Source organism: Gossypium arboreum, chromosome 2 (genome assembly GCF_025698485.1).
Source record: "Gossypium arboreum isolate Shixiya-1 chromosome 2, ASM2569848v2, whole genome shotgun sequence".
In the NCBI taxonomy this organism is placed as follows: Eukaryota; Viridiplantae; Streptophyta; class Magnoliopsida; order Malvales; family Malvaceae; genus Gossypium; species Gossypium arboreum.
Genome location: NC_069071.1, coordinates 26458152 through 26482283, shown reverse-complemented (window position 1 = coordinate 26482283; position 24132 = coordinate 26458152).

Genomic DNA, 24132 nt, shown 5'->3' with positions numbered 1-24132 from the left:
TTGAAATCTCATCAGGTACAACTGTGTAGCAATTCATACAACCCAGGTAATAGTAATTTAACACTCAATTCATGTAACAATAATTTGCCATTCAATTTCACATGTCACAACAAGCATTACATTTTTCCATACCATACATACCATCCATGAACTTCTCTTAAACATATTAACTCATACAATTTATGCCATATCATTAGAGAATTAAAATTCATGCATGTTATTGCATTATTATTAACACACGAACTTACCTCGATCCAGAAACGGCAATTTACCATTTTAGTTCATAACCTTGTATTTTCCCGATTTAAGCCCGAATCTCAATTTCCTTCATCTATAATATCACATTTATCCTAATAATTAGTCACATTATTCATACAGGTCCAAAAATCATATTTTTAAAATTTTACATTTTGACCCCTAAACTTTTGCATATTTGCACTTTTGACCCAAGGTTCGGAAATTAAACTTCATCCTATTTTCTTATGTTTTATGATATGCTGACCATTTTTCCCTTCTATGGCAACATCAAATTCTCACTCTAACATGTACTTATGAATATTAGGTATTTTTACCGATTATGCCGTTTTACTCGTTTTCACGTAAAATCACTTAGAAAAAGTTGTTTAACACAATTTCAAGCTTCATATTCTACCATTAAAAATCAAAATACATGCATATCATTCATGGTTAAATTTTTAAACACAAACCCTAGCTCAAAATAATGGTACAAATAGCTAGAACATGTTACCGGGACTTCAAAAATGTAAAGAACATTAAAAACGGGGCTCGGGATCACTTACAAATGAGTTGGAAAGCTTGAAAACCCCAGCCATGGTGTTTTTCATGAAAAATTCGGCCATGAGGAAGAAGATGAGCAAATTTGGCTTATTTTGGCATTTTTAATTCATTTTAATTACCAATTTACTAAAATACCCTTAATGAAAAACTTTAAAAAAAACCTATCATACCATGTCCATTTTTGTCCACAAACTTCAAAATGGTCTAATTACCATTTAAGGACCTTTAATTTAAAAACTCATAACAACTAGACACTTCTAACATGTAGAACTTGACTTTTGCACTTTTTACAATTTAGTCCTTTTGACCAAATTGAGTGCCCAAACGTCGAAATTTTTGAACGAATTTTTCATGAAATCATTTCGTGAAATTGTAGCCCATAAAAATATAATAAAAATGAATTTTTCCTCATCAAATTTGTGGTCCCAAAACCACTGTTTCGACTAGGCTCAAAAATCAGGATGTTACAAATTTGATGTTGCTATAGAATGGAAAAATGATCAGCATGTCATAAGACATAAGAAAATAGGATGAAGTTTAATTTACGCGATTTAGGGCAAAAGTGTAAATACGTGAAAATTTAGGGGAAAAATTGTAATTTTTCCAAAATATGATTTTGGGTTGATTTGAATAATATGAGTCCTAATTAGGCTATATTTGAAATGATAGAGCAAAGGAAAATCGAAATTCGAGCTAAAATCGGTAAAATACCAAGTTGTGGACAAAATGGTAAAAATGACCGTTTTCGCATACTAGGTAAGTTCATATGTAAATATTGTAATATAACCGTTATTTTAAATCATTTAATGCTATTTATACAAAGTTATGATTATTATCATGCAATTCTATGCTTTGTGGTCATTGTTGGACAACATGCAAAAATTTTATGAATTATGTGAAAAATATGAAAGACTACCGAAGTATCGTCATTAGTATTCCAATGAGATTGGTAAAAGAGTATGAACGAGGAAAGTCCCGTTGAACCTTAGGAATAGATTCAGATATTTGGGCATCCGAACTCGTTGAGTTAAGTCCGAGTTCACTTATGGATGCGAACATCTGAACTCGTTGAGTTGAGTCCGAGTTCATGAGATGTCACTAGGCATCCAAACTCATTGAGTTGAGTCCGAGTTCGTCAGATGTAACTAGGCATCCAAGCTTGTTGAGTTGAGTCCGAGTTCACTTATGGATGTGAACGCCCGAGCTCGTTGAGTTGAGTCTGAGTTCGCTTATGGGCGGGTTACATGGTAGCTTGGCTACATATGTGGCACTTATGTGCAAACTTTCTATGTATCCGAGTTATATTCTGATGTGTTCAACGGGTAAAATTCTAGTGAATGGAAGAATACTCAAGATGCAAGTGACGTATTGGTAAGTATTGTGGAATGGGCACTTTGGACAGGTATGTGCTTAACCCTCGGGTTGAGACTTGATACGACAACAATAATGTAGTAAGACGATGAATGATGAATAGAAATGTGATATATGTTTTGGTGATATTATGCTAATGTTGGTTGGTATAATTGCTTTGTTAAGTTATTTGTTATTTGCATGTGAACTTACTAAGCATTTATGCTTACTCCCTCCCTTCCATTCCTTGTAGTTTTGACAAGCTGGTTTGGAGATCAGGACGGTCGGAGGCACGCTCACACTATCAACGGACCATCTCGGTATGGTGGCTTGCATGTTTTGGGAATATGGCATGTATAGCATTATAATCCTTTTGTGTATATAATCTTATGATATAGCTCATGGATGGCATGGAAATGTTTGAGAATGATTAGCTATTGGAATGGCTAATCGAGATTATATTTGATAACACGTATGCTTTATGTGCTAACTAATCTATGGAAATCCATAAAATGGTGAAATTGGCTATAAAACAGGATCACACAGCAGTAGTGACGTGAGTTTGAAAAATCACTAAAAATAGTAGAAATAGAATTAGATGATGAATAAAATATGAAATTGAATATTAATGAATCTATTTTCATGTGAAAGAAATAAAATAGGTAAAATTTTTTTATTTTATGAAATATTTACGTTTTGGTGAAACAGGGTCAGAGCGATTTCTGAATCCCCTATTCTAAATTTTAAAATTTACCATAAATTTTACAAAACAATTAGGAGTTTTACCTTACATTTATGAAATCCTTATTGAGTCTAGTTTTATGAGAAACAAACGGCATAGTCATTGAAACTCTGGATAGGGATATATCTGATCTGTAATACACAGGGGTTAGAGTAGCTGAACCCTGAAATAGGGGAGACTTTAACTAATAAACTGTACTAATTGGCCCAACCAAAAATTATAGAAAAAATTTAGTAAGTAGATATATGAGTTTATTTTCAGGGAAAATTTATGGAATTGGATTTCGAGTTTCGTAACTTGAGATATGGATTTTTTAGCAACTGTGACGCAGTTAGCCAGCTTGTCTGGAAATTCTAAAATAAATTGTTTGAGTTGTTTAATTAGTGAATTAAGTTCGTTAACACCTCGTGCTCGACTCCGGCGATGGTCTCGGGTACGGGGGCGTTACAGGGATGGCAAGTCACGAGAAGAAATGAGTTAGTGTGTCTGAGGAACATAGACCACAAGATTAAGAAGGGTACCAAGGATGTGTCTTCACACCCAACAATGTGAAAAGGGAAAGGAAAGTCATCGCTTAAGGAGGTAAACATGGTACCTGTAAATACCAGCCACCAAGGAAATTGTGGCATTTTCACATGATCTAAACAAGCATGGATTGGTCAACGGTGTGATGCAATCATAATTTGTAAGATGATAAAAGATTAGTCGAAATATTTACTAACCTTATTAGAATTTTCAAAGGAGGAAACATATGTTCAAGGCCAAACGGCCAGCAAATCCCCCCAAGGAATAGTGGAAAGTGGAAGCCAAATATAGCCATGGGGAATAGCAAGGATTTTGAGGAGCTTTCAAAGGTCAGAACTGTATGTTCTAGGAAGCCTCCATAAGAAATAGATCGATAGAGCACGAGCATTCCAGTACAATTTGGGAGCCTTAGTTCTTTAAAGCAGTAAGGGTAATTAAATATGGGAAAGCCTGGAAAATTTGAAATCACTTGGGCAATCTCCAAGCGTAGCCCGCTATAGATACTAAATGCAAATAATAGGGATTTAAATTTTGAATTGGACACAATGCATTTTTCTTAAATTTTGAATGCAGATCTCACTAGGTTTTCCTGAACTTATAAGTTTTTTGCTTAAATGTAAGATAGTTAAAGATTCAAAAATCATGGGGGACAAAGCCAAACTTTGCTAAGAGTGAGGAAGAATGCAGAGGCTTACATGTGTATAGAGAGGCACCCGTAGAGGCTTCACCTCAGGGTTTTAGTTGTCATTTTACGTTTTCAAGCCTTGTTCTAGAACTTTTTAAATTTACCAATGAAAATGAAGCTTTAAAGTTTTTATCATTAGAAAATATAATTTGATTAACTTAATTCAAAAAATAAATTTCGTCAAGTAATTCGGGTTATTGTGGCATTCGATTCCCGGATTCAATGAACTGGTTAGGCATCGGGTGTTATAATTTGGGTTATACTTACATCAAAGTATACGAGCCACGCATACATAGTCCATCATCAACTCAAGATTAATGTATGTCACACTATGACCATCACAAGTGAATAAATCAATAAATGGATTCAGGATCTATTTTTCTTAGGTCCATTCTGATGTACTATCAGCCCAATCAACCACATCTATGTTTCTATCTCCTAGGAGTCATCTGCTCTGATTTCCAAGATAAGGCATCTCTTCAATTGGACTTGATAAATGACATATTAGTCTTTCAATTAGTTTTCTCATTTTTGATTAGACTAAGGAAATGTTTAATTTTGTTTACTAATATAAGTTGTCTTTTTATATTACGATCCTACCACATAATACCACTTAGTAGTTGTTTGAATATTAGACAACCAGTGAGCCAATATTTGCTTTAGTTTTGCTTTGTATGCAAAAGCCACATTAGGACATTTATAAAGTATATTAATGTAATCCATGAATAATTTTATTAATCAATCTGTTCAAAAAGTTACAAGTTTACAAACGAATATACTACATTTAGGTTACAAGATCCAATAGTCTCCCATTGACCTAGTGAAATAGATGAGACATATTTCGTATTCTCATGCTCTTAATGTGTTTCTCAAAACTCCTAGCTAGTAGAGTCTTGGTAAACAGGTCTGCAAGGTTGCCCTTAGATGCAATCTTTACTGTATCCATGATTTTGTCTGCAACTACCTCCCTTATGATGTGATACTTTCTAATATGTTTCATCTTCTTGTGGTTTCTTATTTCCTTGGTATTAGCTAATTTCGCACTGTTGTCACAATACACTGTGATAACATTTTTTATACCAAGAAGAAATTCAAGATTTTAAGGAACTTTTGAAGCCATATTGCTTCTCTTGTACCCTAAAAAAAAGTAACAAATTCAACCTCCATAGTGGATTCAACAGTACAACTCTATAGTTTTCCACACAATGGATCTGCCGCTTAGGAAAAAACACAACCCGATGTCAATTTCCTTAAATCCCAACACGTTTGGAAGTTAGAATCAGTATATCAGATAGGAGTAAAATCTCCTCTGAAGTAAACAAGCATATAATCCCTCATTCTTTATAAATACTTGAGTATACGCTTAACTGCTTGCCAGTGTCTTGGTCCTAGATTTGACTGGTATCGACTCACCAACCCCACTGCGAAACAGATATCTGAACATGTGCATAACATATCATACATGAGACTTCCTACTGCCAAAGCATAATGAACATTTCTCATGTTTTCTCTTTCTTCCACTATCTTATGACAATCCTTTAAAGAAAGATGAAATCTTAATATAGAAGGTTGGTTGCCCTTATTCAAATCGGTCATTGCATAACGTTTCAATATCTTGTCTATGTATGAAGCTTGGGAGAATGCTACCAGATTCAAATACCCAGAAAAAAATTAGCTTTTCCCAAAAACTCCATTAAGACATTTGGCAATATTCTAGGACTAGACATAGTGAAATTTCTAGAAAATTGTGAAACGAGTCAAATAGAGAATTCCTATGAAAGAAAACTTGTTATTGGAGTTGGAAAATCAATGAAAATAATTTTGTATGTAAAAATATGGTAAAAATGATTAAATTGTAAATTCTAAAAAGTTGGAATAAAATGAAAATTTGACCAAAAAGAGAAAATGTAAATTGTTGTTTATTATTAGGTATGATGATAACTTGGAATGTATTGGGGTTATAGGAATCACTTCTGTACCGAATTGGAAAATATTTCAATAGTCTAAAGACTAAATTGTAAATTTCCCATTTTTACCGAAAGAAGGGTAAAAGTGTACTTTTCATCATCCAAGGATTATTATTAAGAATTAAATGTGACTAATGATATTTGAATTTGATATGTGCCTATTTTTTGTGAAAAATTTTGTTAAGAGGCGAAATAGGCAAAATGATAATTTTACCACATAAGGGTGTTTTGCTTATTTCTTAAGTATTTTATAATAGAAATATTATCTTGATAAGATAATTGATATATGAAATGAATTTTGAGCATTGAATATGATTGAAATGGTGAGATGAAGTATCTCAAATTTGATTTTGACTAAGTGTGACTTGGTCTTATTTGATATTATAAAAAAATAAAAAAAACAAAAAAAAAAACTAGTATTTGTTTCTTATTCTAGATATGCCTCCCTCTTCCTTCATGGGTTCTTCTCTTTTTAATTTTTCTTGTCTTTCTTTTCAAAATTTCTTAAGATCTCAACCCTAAATTTGAGTTCTTGTTAAAATCACCTAGAAAACATATCTTTCTAGATTTTGAGATTCAAATCCTCCACTTTTAGATAAGGTTTGTATGCTCTTGAGAGAGAAGTTGACGCTAGAAAGAGAAAAATTCAATAAGGTAGGTAATGGTGTCTTCCATCTCTCCTAGCTTGATATTTGAGTTTGGTTGCTAAGAGAAAACTTGGAAAGTTATATGCTAATAAACGGATATATTTTTGTGTATGAGGAAATGAGGAAATAATGTGGAATAGAATCTCAAGCAAGGTGAGGATGGATTCAAGTGATTGAAAGCTTTGATTTTTAGTATGTGTGCATCTAAGAGGTAAGTACCCTTGGATACTTTTACTTTTCCTATACTAGCATACTTAGGAAATCGATGATATTGTGTAATAAATATGAGAATAGTGGTGTAATGAATGTGTGTAAATACCAAAGTTTAAATTGTTGAAACTAAATGATTAAAAAATGTTGGCTTAATTAGTCTTGACCATAATGCACTATGAATTATTTATTTGCCATGGAATTGTTATTAATATGATTTGGTAAATGTGAATGATCTGCCACAATTTATTGTGGCGAATTAAGCTCTTTTCACTACTTGAGAAGTTTATACTCAAGTAATTTTATATCTCTTATGTTCATTTTTAATATTATTTAATTTTTAAGTTTAAATTGAATAAATTGAGCTTTTGTGTTGTTTTATGACCTTTTAGGTCGATCTGGGTCTAAAGAGGAACTAACAAGTTGATTGAGTATGTAGGACAACAACTTAAACCAATGAGTCAGTGGACTACCTTCGATATTGCAACATTCAAGGAGAAAGTCACAACATTGAAGCAAGCCTCAACACTTAGCCGATTTTCCAACTCAAATCCACGAGGCAAGCTACTGGAGACAATGTCGTTACATCAAGAAGCAAAGTCGCAACATTCCAACAAATTTGTGACACAGATCGATGAGGCTAATAATTCTAAAAGGGTGTTTTTGTCCATACAATCTCACTTAACCTATTAAGTAATTTGTAATTGACCTAAATAGGTCATAATACATTAACACTATAATTATTAGCTCATAAGAATAAATTTAAGAAAAGTTTTTATTTTTATTCATAGTTATTTTCATAGATTCATGAGGGTTTTAAAATAGATTTAGCTTTTTTTTTTAGTTATTGCAATACTTTGATATTTTCAATTAAAGTTTCTTTTCAATTTTTTTTTTTTGTTTATTTCCTTTATTTTCTGTTACAATTTTCTCCAATACAACAATCAATTAGTTGTTCATGGGTTCAAACAATTGATCACCCAATCAATATTTTTGGATTTCTAGGTAACTTTTTCATTTCTCTTTTATTTTGCATTTAATTGAATGTTAGATAATTGGGTAGGAATGTTTACATCTAAAATGGTCAGTAACTAAACCCTATGTTGGTTGATTGACTGAAGTGGAAGTGGTTAGATTAGATTTAGGAATTGGTTAGTTGGATTAGGTTGAATATGATTAAACCCTAGAATTGATGACTCTAGGAAGTAATTTAGGTAGATGAGACCGAATTGATATTCTACTTAGCACCAGTTCAGCCTAGCCCTGTAATACCCAGAATGGGCGGGTCCTACGTTGGGCAAGTAGCCGAAAGAATCTGAGCGGCGCGGTCCTATCCGCCCAATTGACACTTTTGGCATATACTTAGAGCAATTAGTTAATTATAGAGTATAAGGTAAAGAATGTTGTAACACCCCTATCCCGTAACCGTCGCCGGAATAGGACAAGGCGTTACCGGAAATCAAAAAATAGATCTTAACAGTAAAATTTTGAACATTCTCTTGAAATAAAGATTTTTTTTATTTAAATAATTGCTAGACACAACCAGTGATCGAATTTCTAACTTATAAAATTAAACATCCAAAAGATGCCATATTCGCATGGCTTAAATACGTGAACCAAAATATCCTTCCACTATTAGTCTATTCTATACATGCCTTAAACCTTAATGATATACAAACTTTATCTACTCACATGATAACTCGATAGCATGATGAAATCTCCTCGAATTCCAACCCAAGCAATTTCTCTAAAGCCCTATAGACATAGGAAAAACACACAGAATAAGCTTTGAAAGCTTAGTAAGCCTTAAGCAAATAAATCATTTCAATGATTATGGAAATTCCATATCACTAATCCGAATTGAAAAATAATCTCAATTGCATATACATTCATAGTAATCTTAAGTTCATATAACCTTATTAAATAGCTTCACTTATTTATATTTACAAATAACTTATGATTATGATTTTAAATTCATGTGATAACTGCCAATTCATTCGTATGAATAAAACTTGCACATATCCAATACATACCAACCAAAACATGTCATATTTTTCCATGTTTGATTCATAGAACCACAAGGTCACATGTCAAGCACATATAGCATATATTTATCGGTTATTTATCACGTCTCATTTTCACATGGACTATATACATCTGACCAAGTTTATTCAATGTTCACAACATAATCACATAATCACTACAAGCTGTCTTGCTAAGCAGCAGTCACTAAATTATTTATAACTAGAGCTAAAAAACTCCAAATCATGTGATGTTAATTTTCCCTGAAAATAGACTCATATATCTTATATCCCTAAAATTTTTAGAATTTTTGGTTTGACCAATAAATACCAGATTTTTCTTAAATTTTCCCCTGTTTCACTGTCTGACTATTCTGACCATTCTTTACTATAAATCAGATTTCTCATTGTACAAAATTCAAAATATGTTCTCGTTTATTTCATTTGAAACTAGACTCATTATGGAGTCTAAGAATATAAATTTTATCTTATAATCATCATTTTACAATTTACAATGATTTTCTAAAAATAGAATAGGGGATTTCAAAGTCATTTTGACTCTATCTCACGCCACTTCAAATATCTGATTATCTATAATTCTTTTGCTTACATGGTTTCTTTTATAAGAAACTAGATTCATTAAGCTTTAATTACATAATTTATTCAGCTTCTAATTCTATTTCCACAATTTATGGTGATTTTCCAAAATCACGCTACTGTTGTTGTCCCAAGCAGATTTATTACAAATTTGCTCTTTCACACATTCCTTGCATTCAAATTATTTAAATATGTATATCATGTCATTCAAGATCGAACTCATATAACATAGGCATTAAAATGCTTCACTATTAACTTTAGTTCAATTGAAACGAATAAAATACAATATCATATTCACATTTAATTTTCCATGATCGTAATCACTTAAAAAAAATAAAATCATATACTTCCACAAACCTTTCCACAAAGACCAAGTGTTTATATTTGAATATAAACATAGAATCACTTCACATAACTTCACACATTTACCGAATGTATCATGATCACATTTATAGTCATAACACTTATTCACAGATGCATCACTTTATACATTTATAATTTAATTCAAATCAAAATCGCATATGAGTACATGATACATACCTGGCCAACTTAATATGTAATACACTTTCAATTTGTCATCTTAGTGTAGGATCTTGTAATTGTATACTTTTATCAAATTCATCGGCACTTAACCTGCTAGGTATAAAACCCCAAATTATATTACCAGCACAAAGCCTGCGGGACTTTAGCCTGGATACATTTCCAGCACGAAGCCTATGGGACTTTAGCCCGGATACATTGCCCGGATACATTTCCAGCACGAAGCCTGCAGGACTTTATCCCGGATACATTTCTAGCACGAAGCCTGCGAGACTTTAGCCCGGATACATTTCCAGTGTCTTGCATATTTATTCACATGTTAACACATTTCACATAACATATCACATTAGTAATTCAATTGCTTCATTCGAATATAAGCACAAAATGTACACCTACCCTTTAACTTTCGGTTCAATAATCATACACAAAGAACATATAATCTTTTCACTATCCCAGTTTCACTTTTAATAACCATTCGGCTATATGCCATATTCACAAATTATTTCACACACAACCTCGATCAAGTAGGAACAATAGTCACAATTCATCTATTATACAAATATCCCATTCTTTGACTTGTTTCATAATAGCTATTCGGTCACCACATATATACCATTCAATTCACATTCGACTTTATACAAACAAGTATAATAAAATTGTATACACATATTACAAACTTTCACATCATTACTTAATAGTCATTCGGCCACATTATATACATAAATCATCCATTTCATATTCGGCTTTATAGCCTAAATTCAATATACTTATTGCAAATCGAACTTGTAAAGGTCAAATAATTTCTTATCATATTATATAATCTTAAGCGCGCAGCAAATCAAATTTAATTACTTAAGGACTTACCTTGAATGTCATTGCACAATTACGGATTGATTAATCAACTACTTTTGCTTTCCCCCTTTCCGAATTTAGCTCCTTTTTCTCTTGAGCTTAATTCAAACAAACAAATAAACATTTATTCACCTTAATCCATCTTTGATGCGTAAAGATAAACTCGCACACTTAGTGCTCATTAACTGATCTCGTACACTTAGTACTCGGTATAAATTCAGTTTGCACACTTAGTGCCAAATGATCAATTTTTTTTTTTTTACACTTAGTACTCATTACCAATTTCACTTCGCACACTTAGTGCTCATCTCAAGCTTACTACCATTTTGAATATATATACACATACTTATACCACAATCGGCTAGATCAAATAAATGTATATATATATATATATATTCACCTTCGGTGATATCAAACCATACATATGTATTCACTTTTGATTATACCAAACTATACATATATAATTATGTACTTCCATTGAATTCATGAATTACATTATAATTAAATTCAATCAACTCAATTGCTTAAAACTTACCTTGATTATCGACGGATTAAGTTTCTTGGCTATTCAATTAATTTTGCTTTTCTCTTATTCGCTTCCGATCTCCTTGTTTCTTGATCTAATTAAAATTTCAATTTCAACTCACTCAATTTAATTTATAAACAAATTAATTCTTAATGCATAATTAATAAGTTTACTTATTCGCTCCTCATGGTATTCAACATTTGCTAAATAGTCCAAAGTATTTAATAATTAAAATACATCAATTCTTTATTTCAATGTACCGTAACCGAATGCTCCATATGCCTATATGAATCCTTACATATCTTCATTTCGCAATTAACTTCCCATTTAACAATTTATTTCATTTTCATACCTTAAACACAAAATCACCTAACATCTAAATTTAAACCTCAATAATCAAACACCAACTTTTATTTTCTAACACATTCAACAAAGAACTAAAGCATTTCTTCATATCAACCTCATGACCGAACATTCAATGTTCAACAATTAGGAAATAAATTCATGGGTTATGATCAAAAGACAACTAAAATCTCAAAAATGCAACCAATACACAAATCATACATACCTTATAATATGCATATCAAAATAACTCCAACCATGATCGGATATAACCGAATTTAAACATGAAAATTAAGCCATTTTCGAACTCTTATACTAAATCAATACATACCAAAAGCTAATTTTTGCATAACCGTCAACTCAAACCTAAAACCATAACCAAATACTCAAGTACATATTATCTATTCTATTATTACAATTTATGCACATGTGGCTAAAACAAATTGAACCATTTTGAAGACAAATATCAACTAAAAATACAACCATTTTGCATGTTTATTATTATGCTTATAATTACATATTTTCAATATAAGCTAAATCATGACCGAATTATCACTATAAGTGACAACATTAACAAACCATTTCCAAAACATATAACACCTTCAAAGACATCCATACAACCCACAGCCAAATGCATCATTTCAAATCAATAACAAAAATTAAGTCATGGGCTATGAAAGGAGCTTAGCAATTAACTCAATTTTACATAAATTATCAAGAAATAAAATCAAACATACCTCCAATTAGAAACATCAAGGCCGAATATCCAAGAACCCTTTTGTTTTGCTTGTTCTTTAAATTTCAGCAAAATGAAAGAAGAATGGATGAAAACTTTGTTTTTCTCACCTATTTTCTTTTATTAAATTATATAATTCCTCTTATAATATCATTAAATATTATATTACTAACATGGAATCATATAATATTCATTAGGTTATTATTTTACAATACAAAATACATATTTTTCCTGTCAACTTTCATCATTGTCGTCCACTAATCTAATAGTGGTCCATTTGACATGCAAGTCCTCCTTGTTATATACCATGCATTATTCGGCCCTCTAAATCCTTCCTATCATATTTTTAAGTTTTAACACACAAGTCCTTTTTAGCTATTTCCACATTCAAATGAAAAAGTTAAGACACGATACTTTCACACATACACTTTCACATATAATAAGCATAGAAAATAACATTTAATTATTTTTATGACTCGGTTTTGCAGTCCCGAAACCACTTTCCGACTGGGGTCAAATTGGGGCTATCACAAATGTTCTCTGAAAGGTGCGGGTATGCGAAAAAGGAGGGAATGGTAAGAACATTAAGGGTTTTTTTTTTTTTGTAACAAAGATAACACCAAAGGTAAGGTACACCAAGTTTGCCTAGTTGCTGTACAATTTACATTTTTACGAGATGGTTAGGAATGAACGATGGGGTAAATCAAAGATACGTAAAGATTATAAACTCTTATAAGAGTAACCTTATAGTTTTTAGCCCCTGAAAGGGCAATGTCGAAGGTTGATATAACACCCCGTACCCGAGTCCGTTACCGGAATCGGACACAAGGTGCACACAGACTTAACTATTTTCACAGTCCATTTAGAAATTTCCAGACTAGCTGGTCACTGCATCACTGTCGCCTTAAAAATCATATCTTGAGTTTCAAAGCTCAAAAATTTGTTTCGTAATTTTTCCCTGAAACTAGACTCATATGTCCATCTACAGATTTTTTTATAGAATTTTTGGTCAAGTCAATTAGTACAGTTTATTAGTTAAAGTCTCCCCTAATCCAGGGTTCGACTACACTGACGTTCGTGCGTTACGAATTGAATATCTCCTTGTACAGGGCCTTAATACTGATACCATTTGTTTCTATAGAAACTAGACTCAGAGAGGAATCTATACATATATGGCATGACTCCTAATTATCTCTGGTTAATTTAAAATGAATTTCCAAAGTCGGAACAGGGGATCCAGAAACCGTTCTGGCCCTGTTTCACGAGAACTTTAATATCTCTTAACATATAACTCATATGACTGTTTCGTTTCTTCCACATGAAAGTAGATTCATCAAAGTTAATTTACATAATTTATTCACTATTTAATACCATTCGTACTATTTTTAGTGATTTTTTACATCCACATCACTGCTGCTGTCAGCATCTGCCTTTAAGGTAGGCTTTACCTATTTCATGATTTCCATGATTCAATTGGCCCCTTTTGCATACATAGCACAAAGTGTGATCATGATTAACCATCCCAATGGCTAATCGTTTCAAAACAATTCCATACCTCATAATGATCAACAAACAAACGATTATGGTACTAGGCTAAAACATTATATAAGCCATTTTCGCATGGCCATCCAAGTTTACACAAAACCGAAAGGTACATGACCTTCAACAAAAGGGTAGTCCTATACATGCCATTTCAAAGTTCAACCAAAATTGTACCAAAATGGGGGCTTTGATAGTGTGGATGACTTCGACTTCGATGATCCCGAATCCGATAGCTAACGAGCAAAATCTATAAAACAGAGAAACAGAGAAGACGGAGTAAGCAATTTATGCTTAGTAAGTTTGAGCAAGCGATTCCAGCACAACAAAAGCATAGCATTCATAAAGCTAACAGATAATTTCATATGCACAAATTCTCAATATCATACTCATTTCACATTCCAACCCCTATGTTCATACATAAGGGATCATCTTAGCCAAATACCGGAAACCCATTACTCGACTGAGCGAATATTATTCGAAGGGAATCAACTAATTCAAGCACATACGAACATACCTCATTGCTGGAATTTTCACAAGTGTATAAACTAAAATTTTTACAGCAAGATTGCTCGTTCTCGAATCACGTACCTTCAGAATTTAACCGGATATAACGACTCGCTCAAATGCCTTCGGGACAAAGCCCGGTTATAGTAACTCGCACGAATGCCTTCGGGACTTAACCCGGGTTTAGTAACTTGCATAAATGCCTTCGGGCTTAGCCCGGATTTATTAACTTGCACGAATGCCTTCGGATCCTAGTCCGGATATAGTCACTTAGCACAAGGCCTTCGGGACTTAGCCCGGACATCATTCGAATAACCGAGTACAATTATCAATAAATTATGACACATTCGTATTTCATTTTCATTAGCAAAACTCAAACACAAGGCACTATTCACATTTGAAATTTTGGCTCAATAGCCACACACAAAGAGCATGATTTTAATTTGCTTTAAACATGATCTAATCAATTTAAAATTTAAGCTCTATTACTCAAGTACTTACCTTGGATGTTGTCGAGCGATTTCGAGGGCTACTCGACTACTTTTTCCTTCCCTTTATCGGATTTAGCTCCCCTTTGCTCTTGAGCTTAATTTGACAAATAAATTGATTTAATCATTTGAGCATCGAAAGAGGAATTCAAGGTACTTAGCCAATATATATACTCATTAGGCATCAAAGTCACATATGTACGAATCATGAATCGAACTCAACACATTAGTTAATATTCCTCTTAGCCGAATTTTCTAAGCCAAGAATAGGCATCAATATGCTTGCCTCTAACCGAATGCATGCACACCAATTTCCCTCATGTGGCGAATATGCATGTCCATGTTGAGGCCAATTATACACTTATTACCACACAAAACAGCATACATTTTACTAACTAATGCATTCCATATTGTAACTCAATACACATCTATCATTTCCTTCATAACCAAAACATCATCATAAGTAAGTATATACCTTGAGATAGTATATATATGTCATACCAATACATCATGCTCAAACATATATACATATATATATGCTAGAGCCGAATCTCAAGTTGATTGTAACTAAACATGAACATGATTTGAAACACAAATCTTACTTTCCATGCAATGAGCATAAATCACACTTATGGATGTACCATGGCCGAATACATCACGAAACCATAATTTTGGTCATGATTACACAAAGAACTTAGTATCTCATTCAAAAATGCTTAAAGAAAATCTAAGAGTCCTCAATCCACCATCACATGTATCATCATCAAGCTTCATATTTAACATGCAATGGCATTAACTCAAAATCCACCTTGGCCAAATACCATCCCCATGATATAACAAAGATTTGAACCATTGGCTAATATGAACATCAAGTTAGCAACCAAAAACATGCATGAATCTCATGGCACAACATCAAACATACCTTAATCTTGATGCAAGTAAAGCCAAACCCCTTCCTAATCCTCTTCCAAACCAAGCATGAAGCAAAACTCCTTCCTTATCCTTAGTATTTTCGGCCAAAAAGAGAGTGAAATGGATGAAAAAATTTTTTTTGTTTTCTTTCCTACCTACACGGCAATGGGGAGGGAGAGAAGCCTTCACACACACATTTTTTTTTTATTTCATACTCCTTATTTTATTTATTCTAACATAACCCACTTACCAAACATGTTTCATGACATGATTTTGCCCATAATTCCTTGTCATGGCTGGCCACTAGCTATTGGGGGGGGGGGGGAATTTGACATGCAAGTCCATTGTTTTGCATGCATGCTTTAATTAGTCATCACACATTTCCCCATCATACTTTCAAAGTTTACTACTAGGTCCTTTCTAGTGAAATTCACATTTATAACTCTAAATCAAAACATCAAAAATGTCACACATGAGTTAACACACATTATAAGAAATAAAATAAATATTAAATTATTTTTATGCCTCGGTTTTGTGGTCCCAAAACCACATTCCGACTAGGGTCATTTTAAAGCTGTCACAACTCTCCCCCACTTAAGAAATTTTCGTCCCCGAAAATCTTACCGGTAAATAGATTTGGGTATCGCTCTTTCATAGAGTTATTGGGTTCCCAAGTAGCTTCTTCTATTCCATGTTTGAGCCATAACACTTTCACTAGCGGAACCCTTTTGTTTCGCAACTCTTTTACTTCACGAGCTAGGATACAAATCGGTTCTTCTTCATAACTCATATCGGCTTGAATTTCAACCTCTGATGGACTAATTACGTGCGACGGATCAGATCTATAGCGTCGAAGCATTGAAACGTGGAAGACGTTGTGAATCTTTTCGAGTTCAGGGGGCAAAATCAAACGATACGCAACTGGGCCAACTCGTTCAGAGATTTCGTACGGCCCAATGAATCTCGGGCTCAACTTGCCCTTACGGCCGAATCTGAGTATCTTTTTCCAAGGCGAAACTTTAAGAAACACTTTATCTCCCACCTGATACTCAATGTCCTTTCGTTTCAAATCCGCGTACGATTTCTGACGATCTGTGGCCGCCTTCAGACTTTCACGGATTACCTTTACCTTCTGTTCAGCATCTTTAATCAAATCCACTCCGAAAATTTTGTTTTCACCGAGCTCGGTCCAAAACAATGGTGTACGGCATTTACGCCCGTACAAAGCCTCGTAAGGCGCCATCTTAATACTTGATTGAAAACTATTGTTGTAAGCGAATTCAATCAAAGGTAAATACCGTTCCCATGAACCACCGAACTCGAGAATGCAACATCTCAACATATCCTCAAGTATCTGAATTATCCGCTCGGATTGACCATCGGTTTGAGGGTGAAAGGCGGTGCTGAAATGCAACTTGGTACCCAAAGCTTCTTGCAATTTCTTCCAAAATCGCGAGGTGAACCTCGGATCTCTATCCGACACAACAGAAATCGGTACCCCGTGTAATCTCACAATCTGAGAAACGTACAATTCAGCTAGTTTATCCAATGAAAAATCCGTACGCACAGGGATAAAGTGAGCCGACTTAGTCAGTCTATCAACAACAACCCAAATCGCATCCTTCTTACTTGCTGACAATGGCAGTCCGGACACAAAGTCCATTGTGACTCGATCCCATTTCCATTCGGGTATCGTGATCGGCTGAAGTAATCCTGAAGGCACTTGATGTTCCGCTTTCACTTGTTGACATATTAGACATCTCGAAACAAAGTCGGAGATGTCTCGTTTCATACCATGCCACCAAAACCGATGTTTCAAATCGTTGTACATCTTCGTACTCCCCGGGTGAATTGCCATTCGGCTACAATGGGCTTCGTTCAGAATTATCGAAATGAGTTCCGAATTCTTTGGAACACACAGACGACTTCTGAACCTCAAATAATCGTCATCATCAATTTGAAACTCCGGTTCCTTGTTCGGAACACACTCAGCCCGTTTTGCAAGCAACTCATCGTCAACTTTCTGAGCCTCACGAATTTGATGAGTTAACAATGGTTTGGCCTTTAATTCGGCTACTAACACATTGTCGGGTAGAATAGACAGGTGTACATTCATTACTCGTAAAGCAAACAGCGATTTCCGGCTTAAGGCGTCCGCAACCATATTAACCTTTCCCGGGTGATAATCAATGACGAGCTCATAATCTTTTAACAACTCGAGCCAACGTCTTTGTCGCAGATTTAAGTCTCTTTGAGTCATCAAATATTTGAGACTTTTGTGATCCGAGTACACATGGCACTTCTCACCAAATAAGTAATGTCGTCATATCTTTAAGGCGAATACGATGGCAGCCAGTTCGAGATCATGGGTCGGATAATTTTTCTCATGTGGCTTTAATTGTCTCGACGCGTAGGCCACAACTCGACCTTCTTGCATCAATACGCAACCTAACCCAAGTAGGGAGGCGTCACTATAGATGACAAACTCTTTGCCAGATTCGGGCTGCACTAAAACTGGAGCTTCCGTCAAATGAGTTTTCAATTGATCGAAACTTTTCTGACACTTTTCCGTCCATTCAAACTTGACATCTTTCTGAAGCAGTTTCGTCATGGGTGTGGCTATCATTGAGAATCCTTTTACAAACCGTCGGTAGTAACCGGCAAGCCCCAAAAAGCTCCGAACCTCAGTAATATTCCTCGGAGGCTTCCAGTTAAGTATGGCTAAAATTTTACTCGGGTCGACTCGAATACCCGATGCAGATACCACATGACCCAAGAAGCTAACCTCTCTTAACCAGAACTCGCACTTGCTGAACTTAGCATATAACTGCTTGTCCCATAAAACTTGCAACACTACTCTCAGGTGCTCCGCATGTTCAGTCTCATCTCTTGAATAGACCAAGATGTCGTCAATGAACACAACTACGAACCGATCCAAATACGGCCTGAAGATCCGATTCATCAAATCCATAAATATCGCAGGGGCATTAGTGAGCCCAAACGGCATCACTAAGAACTCATAGTGACCATATCTCGTTCTGAAGGCAGTTTTGGGTATATCCGAATCTCGAATTCGCAACTGATAATAGCCCGATCTCAAATCTATTTTTGAGAACACTGAGGCTCCCTTCAGTTGATCGAACAAATCATCGATACGCGGTAACGGATATTTGTTCTTTATTGTCACTTTATTAAGCTGGTGATAGTCGATGCACAACCTCATAGTTCCGTCCTTCTTTTTCACAAACAACACTGGTGCACCCCAAGGTGAAAAACTCGGGCGAGCAAAACCTCTATCCACCAACTCTTGCAACTGAGCTTTCAACTCCTTTAATTTCGTTGGTGCCATACGATACGGAGCTATCGAAATCGATGTGGTCCTGTACAAGCTCAATACCAAACTCTATCTCCGAACATGTGGCAAACCCGGTAATTCTTGGGAAAACATCCGGTAATCACAAACCACCAAGACGATTCGGGTTTTACTTCTAACTCCTTATCATCAAGTACATACGCAAGGTATGCTTCGCACCCTTTCTTACATATTTCGGGCCAACATTGATGATATTACGGTGGCAACCCTTTAAGTCCGTAGATTCAACTCGAATCATCTCGTTATTTGCGCACCTCAAATCAATAGTCTTGCTTTTGCAATTCACAACCGCATCATGCACGGTCAACCAATCCAACCCAAGAATAACATCAAATTCATCGAACGGCAAAAGCATCAAGTCCGTCGGAAAACAGGAACCTCGAATTACTAGGGGACATTTCTTACACACTTTGTCGACCAGCACGTAACGACCCAAGGGATTTGACACCCGAATTACGAACTCGAGAGACTCAATAGGTAAAGTCTTCTTTGGATGCTAAGGTTTCGCATATATAAGAGTGAGTAGAACCGGGTCAATTAAAGCAATCACATTAGTATCAAAGAGAGTGAAAGTACCGGTAATAACATCTGGCGAGGAAGCATCCTCACGTGCGCGTATGGCATAAGCCCTAGCAGGAGTGCGAGCCTCGGATCTGGTCGTAGCATCTCTAGATCCTCTCTGACCACCACTAGCATTGCCCGTATTTCCAGATGGTCTACCTCGAGCAGTGGTAGCACCCGGCTTCCCACTCTGATTTGTATTTTGTTCAGGCAACCTCGGGCAATCTTTAATAAAGTGGTCGACCGATCCGCACTTGTAATAGGAGCGGTCACAGAACCTACAGCTTCCAGAATGCCATTTGCCACAATGTCGACACTCGTTCGTCTCGGACGTTCATTCCCAACACTGGCGGCCGAAGTGCCTCGTGTACCCATTGTGGGGTCGATCACGATCTCGTCTAAAAAGGCCTGAAGTGCCTCTAGACCGGCCCACATCATCTCTAAATTTCTTCGATGCATGTTGAAGAGACTTTCCGAGGATCTTTACGAAACTCTCCAATTCCCAATCAACTTTTGTTTTTCTTTTCTAAGCTCTTGACTTTACAAGCTCGCTCGACAAGTACTACGAACTCTCGTATTTCAAGAATGCCAACGAACATTTTTATGTCTTCATTCAGCCCATCCTCGAAGCGTTTACACATGATGACCTCGGACGAAACACATTCCGGCGTATCTACTAAGTCTAACAAATTTTCGCTCGTAATCGATGGCGACATAGAACCTTGCTTAAGCTCAAGAAATTCCTTCCGTTTTTGATCAACAAATCTCGATGATATACTTTTTCCAAACTCGGTTTGGAAAAATTCCCAAGTTACTTGCTCTCGGGCGGCTGTGAAGTCGAGTGCTCCACCAATAGTAGGCGAGTCACGTAGCAAGGAGATAGCCCACTTTAGGCATTCATCGGGTGTACAAGATAGCTCATCGAGTACCGGATAGTGTTGTCCAACCAAAATTCAGCTTGCTCGGCATCGTCGTTATCCGTAGCTTTGAATTGATAGCCCGTGTTTTCGGATTCATCAGCTGGGGCTTATTCGACCTTATTTGGTCGATTCTCGGAGGCATTGCAGTCTTGGGGGCTATGTTTGTTGGGAATGGAGGTTGTGGAACAGTAGTATTAGTTCGAATGTATTGGTTGAACCAATCATTCATCACGCTATAAAAGGCTTGCCTAGCCTCATCATTCGGATTGCTAGCAACAGGTTGAGAGTCGCCGCGCTGTCCCTTGTACGGGAGCAGGCGCCACACTCTCCACATCATCAGCTATCGCTCGGTTGGGATCGGGATCCATTACTATAAATAAACACAAATTCAAACGTCAGAAATCACCACACTATCAAATAATCACATAAAATGGCATGTATAGCTAGACCCAAACGCATTACGGTAGTCCTAGAATCGACTAAACCGTAGCTCTGATACCAATAAAATTGTAACACCCCGTACCCGAGTCCGTTACCGGAGTCGAACACAAGGTGCACACAGACTTAACTTAATTGTTTCACTGTCCATAAAAAAAATTTTCCAGACTAGCTGGTTACTACGTCACTGTCGCCTTAAAAATCATATCTTGAGTTTTAAAGCTCGAAAATCAGTTTCGTAAATTTTCCCTGAAACTAGACTCATAATTCCATCAACATATTTTTTTCTAGAATTTTTAGTTGAGCCAATTAGTACAGTTTATTAGTTAAAGTCTCCCCTAATCCAGGGTTCGACTACACTGACCTTCACGCATTACGAATTGGATATCTCCCTGTACAGGGCTTCAATACTGATGCTGTTTGTTTCTATAGAAACTAGACTCAGAGAAGAATTTATACATATATGGCATGACTCCTAATTATCTCTGGTTAATTTACAATGAATTTCCAAAGTCGGAACAGGGGATCCAGAAACCGTTCTGGCCCTGTTTCACGAGAACTTTAATATCTCTTAACATATAACTCATATGACCATTTCGTTTCTTCCATATGAAAGTAGATTCATCAAGATTCATTTACATAATTTTTTCACTATTTAATACCATTCCTACTATTTTTAGTGATTTTTCACATCCACATCACTGCTGCTGTCAGCATCTGCCTTTAAGGTAGGCTTTACCTATTTCATGATTTCCATGATTCAATTGGCCCCTTTTGCATACATAGCACAAAGTGTGATCATGATTAACCATCCCAATGGCTAATCGTTTCAAAACAATTCCATACCTCATAATGATCAACAAACAAACGATTATGGTACTAGGCTAAAAACGTATATAAGCCATTTTCGCATGGCCATCCAAGTTTACACAAAACCGAAAGGTACATGACCTTCACAAAAGGGTAGTCCTATACATGCCATTTCAAAGTTCAACCAAAATTGTACCAAAATGGGGGCTTTGATAGTGTGGATGACTTCGACTTCGATGATCCCGAATCCGATAGCTAACGAGCAAAATCTATAAAACAGAGAAACAGAGAAGACGGAGTAAGCAATTTATGCTTAGTAAGTTTGAGCAAGAGATTCCAGCACAACAAAAGCATAGCATTCATAAAGCGAACGGATAATTTCATATGCACAAATTCTCAATATCATACTCATTTCACATTCCAACCCCTATGTTCATACATAAGGGATCATCTTAGCCAAATACCGGAAACCCATTACTCGATCGGCGAATATTATTCAAGGAATCAACTAATTCAAGCACATACGAACATACCTCATTGCTGGAATTTTCACAAGTGTATAAACTGAAATTTTTACAGCAAGATTGCTCGTTCTCGAATCACGTACCTTCAGAATTTAACCGGATATAACGACTCGCTCAAATGCCTTCGGGACAAAGCCCGGTTATAGTAACTCGCACGAATGCCTTCGGGACTTAACCCGGGTTTAGTAACTTGCACAAATGCCTTCGGGCTTAGCCCGGATTTATTAACTCGCACGAATGCCTTCGGATCCTAGTCCGGATATAGTCACTTAGCACAAGGCCTTCAGGACTTAGCCCGGACATCATTCGAATAACCGAGCACAATTATCATTAAATTATGACACATTCGTATTTCATTTTCATTAGCAAAACTCAAACACAAGGCACTATTCACACTTGAAATTTCGGCTCAATAGCCACATACAAAGAGCATGATTTTAATTTGCTTTAAACATGATCTAATCAATTCAGAATTTAAGCTCTATTACTCAAGTACTTACCTTGGATGTTGTCGAGCGATTTCGAGGGCTACTCGACTACTTTTTCCTTCCCTTTATCGGATTTAGCTCCCCTTTGCTCTTGAGCTTAATTTGACAAATAAATTGATTTAATCATTTGAGCATCGAAGAGGAATTCAAGGTACTTAGCCAATATATACACTCATTAGGCATCAAAGTCGCATATGTACGAATCATGAATCGAACTCAACACATTAGTTAATATTCCTCTTAGCGAATTTTCTAAGCCAAGAATAGGCATCAATATGCTTGCCTCTAACCGAATGCATGCACACCAATTTCCCCTCATGTGGCGAATATGCATGTCCATGTTGAGGCCAATTATACACTTATTACCACACAAAACAGCATACATTTTACTAACTAATGCATTCCATGTTGTAACTCAATACACATCTATCATTTCCTTCATAACCAAACATCATCATAAGTAAGTATATACCTTGAGATAGTATATATATGTCATACCAATACATCATGCTCAAACATATATACATATATATATGCTAGAGCCGAATCTCAAGTTGATTGTAACTAAACATGAACATGATTTGAAACACAAATCTTACTTTCCATGCAATGAGCATAAATCACACTTATGGATGTACCATGGCGAATACATCACGACACCATAATTTTGGTCATGATTACACAAAGAACTTAGTATCTCATTCAAAATGCTTAAAGAAAATCTAAGAGTCCTCAATCCACCATCACATGTATCATCATCAAGCTTCATATTTAACATGCAATGGCATTAACTCAAAATCCACCTTGGCCAAATACCATCCCCATGATATAACAAAGATTTGAACCATGGGCTAATAAGAACATCAAGTTAGCAACCAAAAACATGCATGAATCTCATGGCACAACATCAAACATACCTTAATCTTGATGCGAGTATAGCCAAACCCCTTCCTAATCCTCTTCCAAACCAAGCATGAAGCAAAACTCCTTCCTTATCCTTAGTATTTTCGGCCAAAAAGAGAGTGAAATGGATG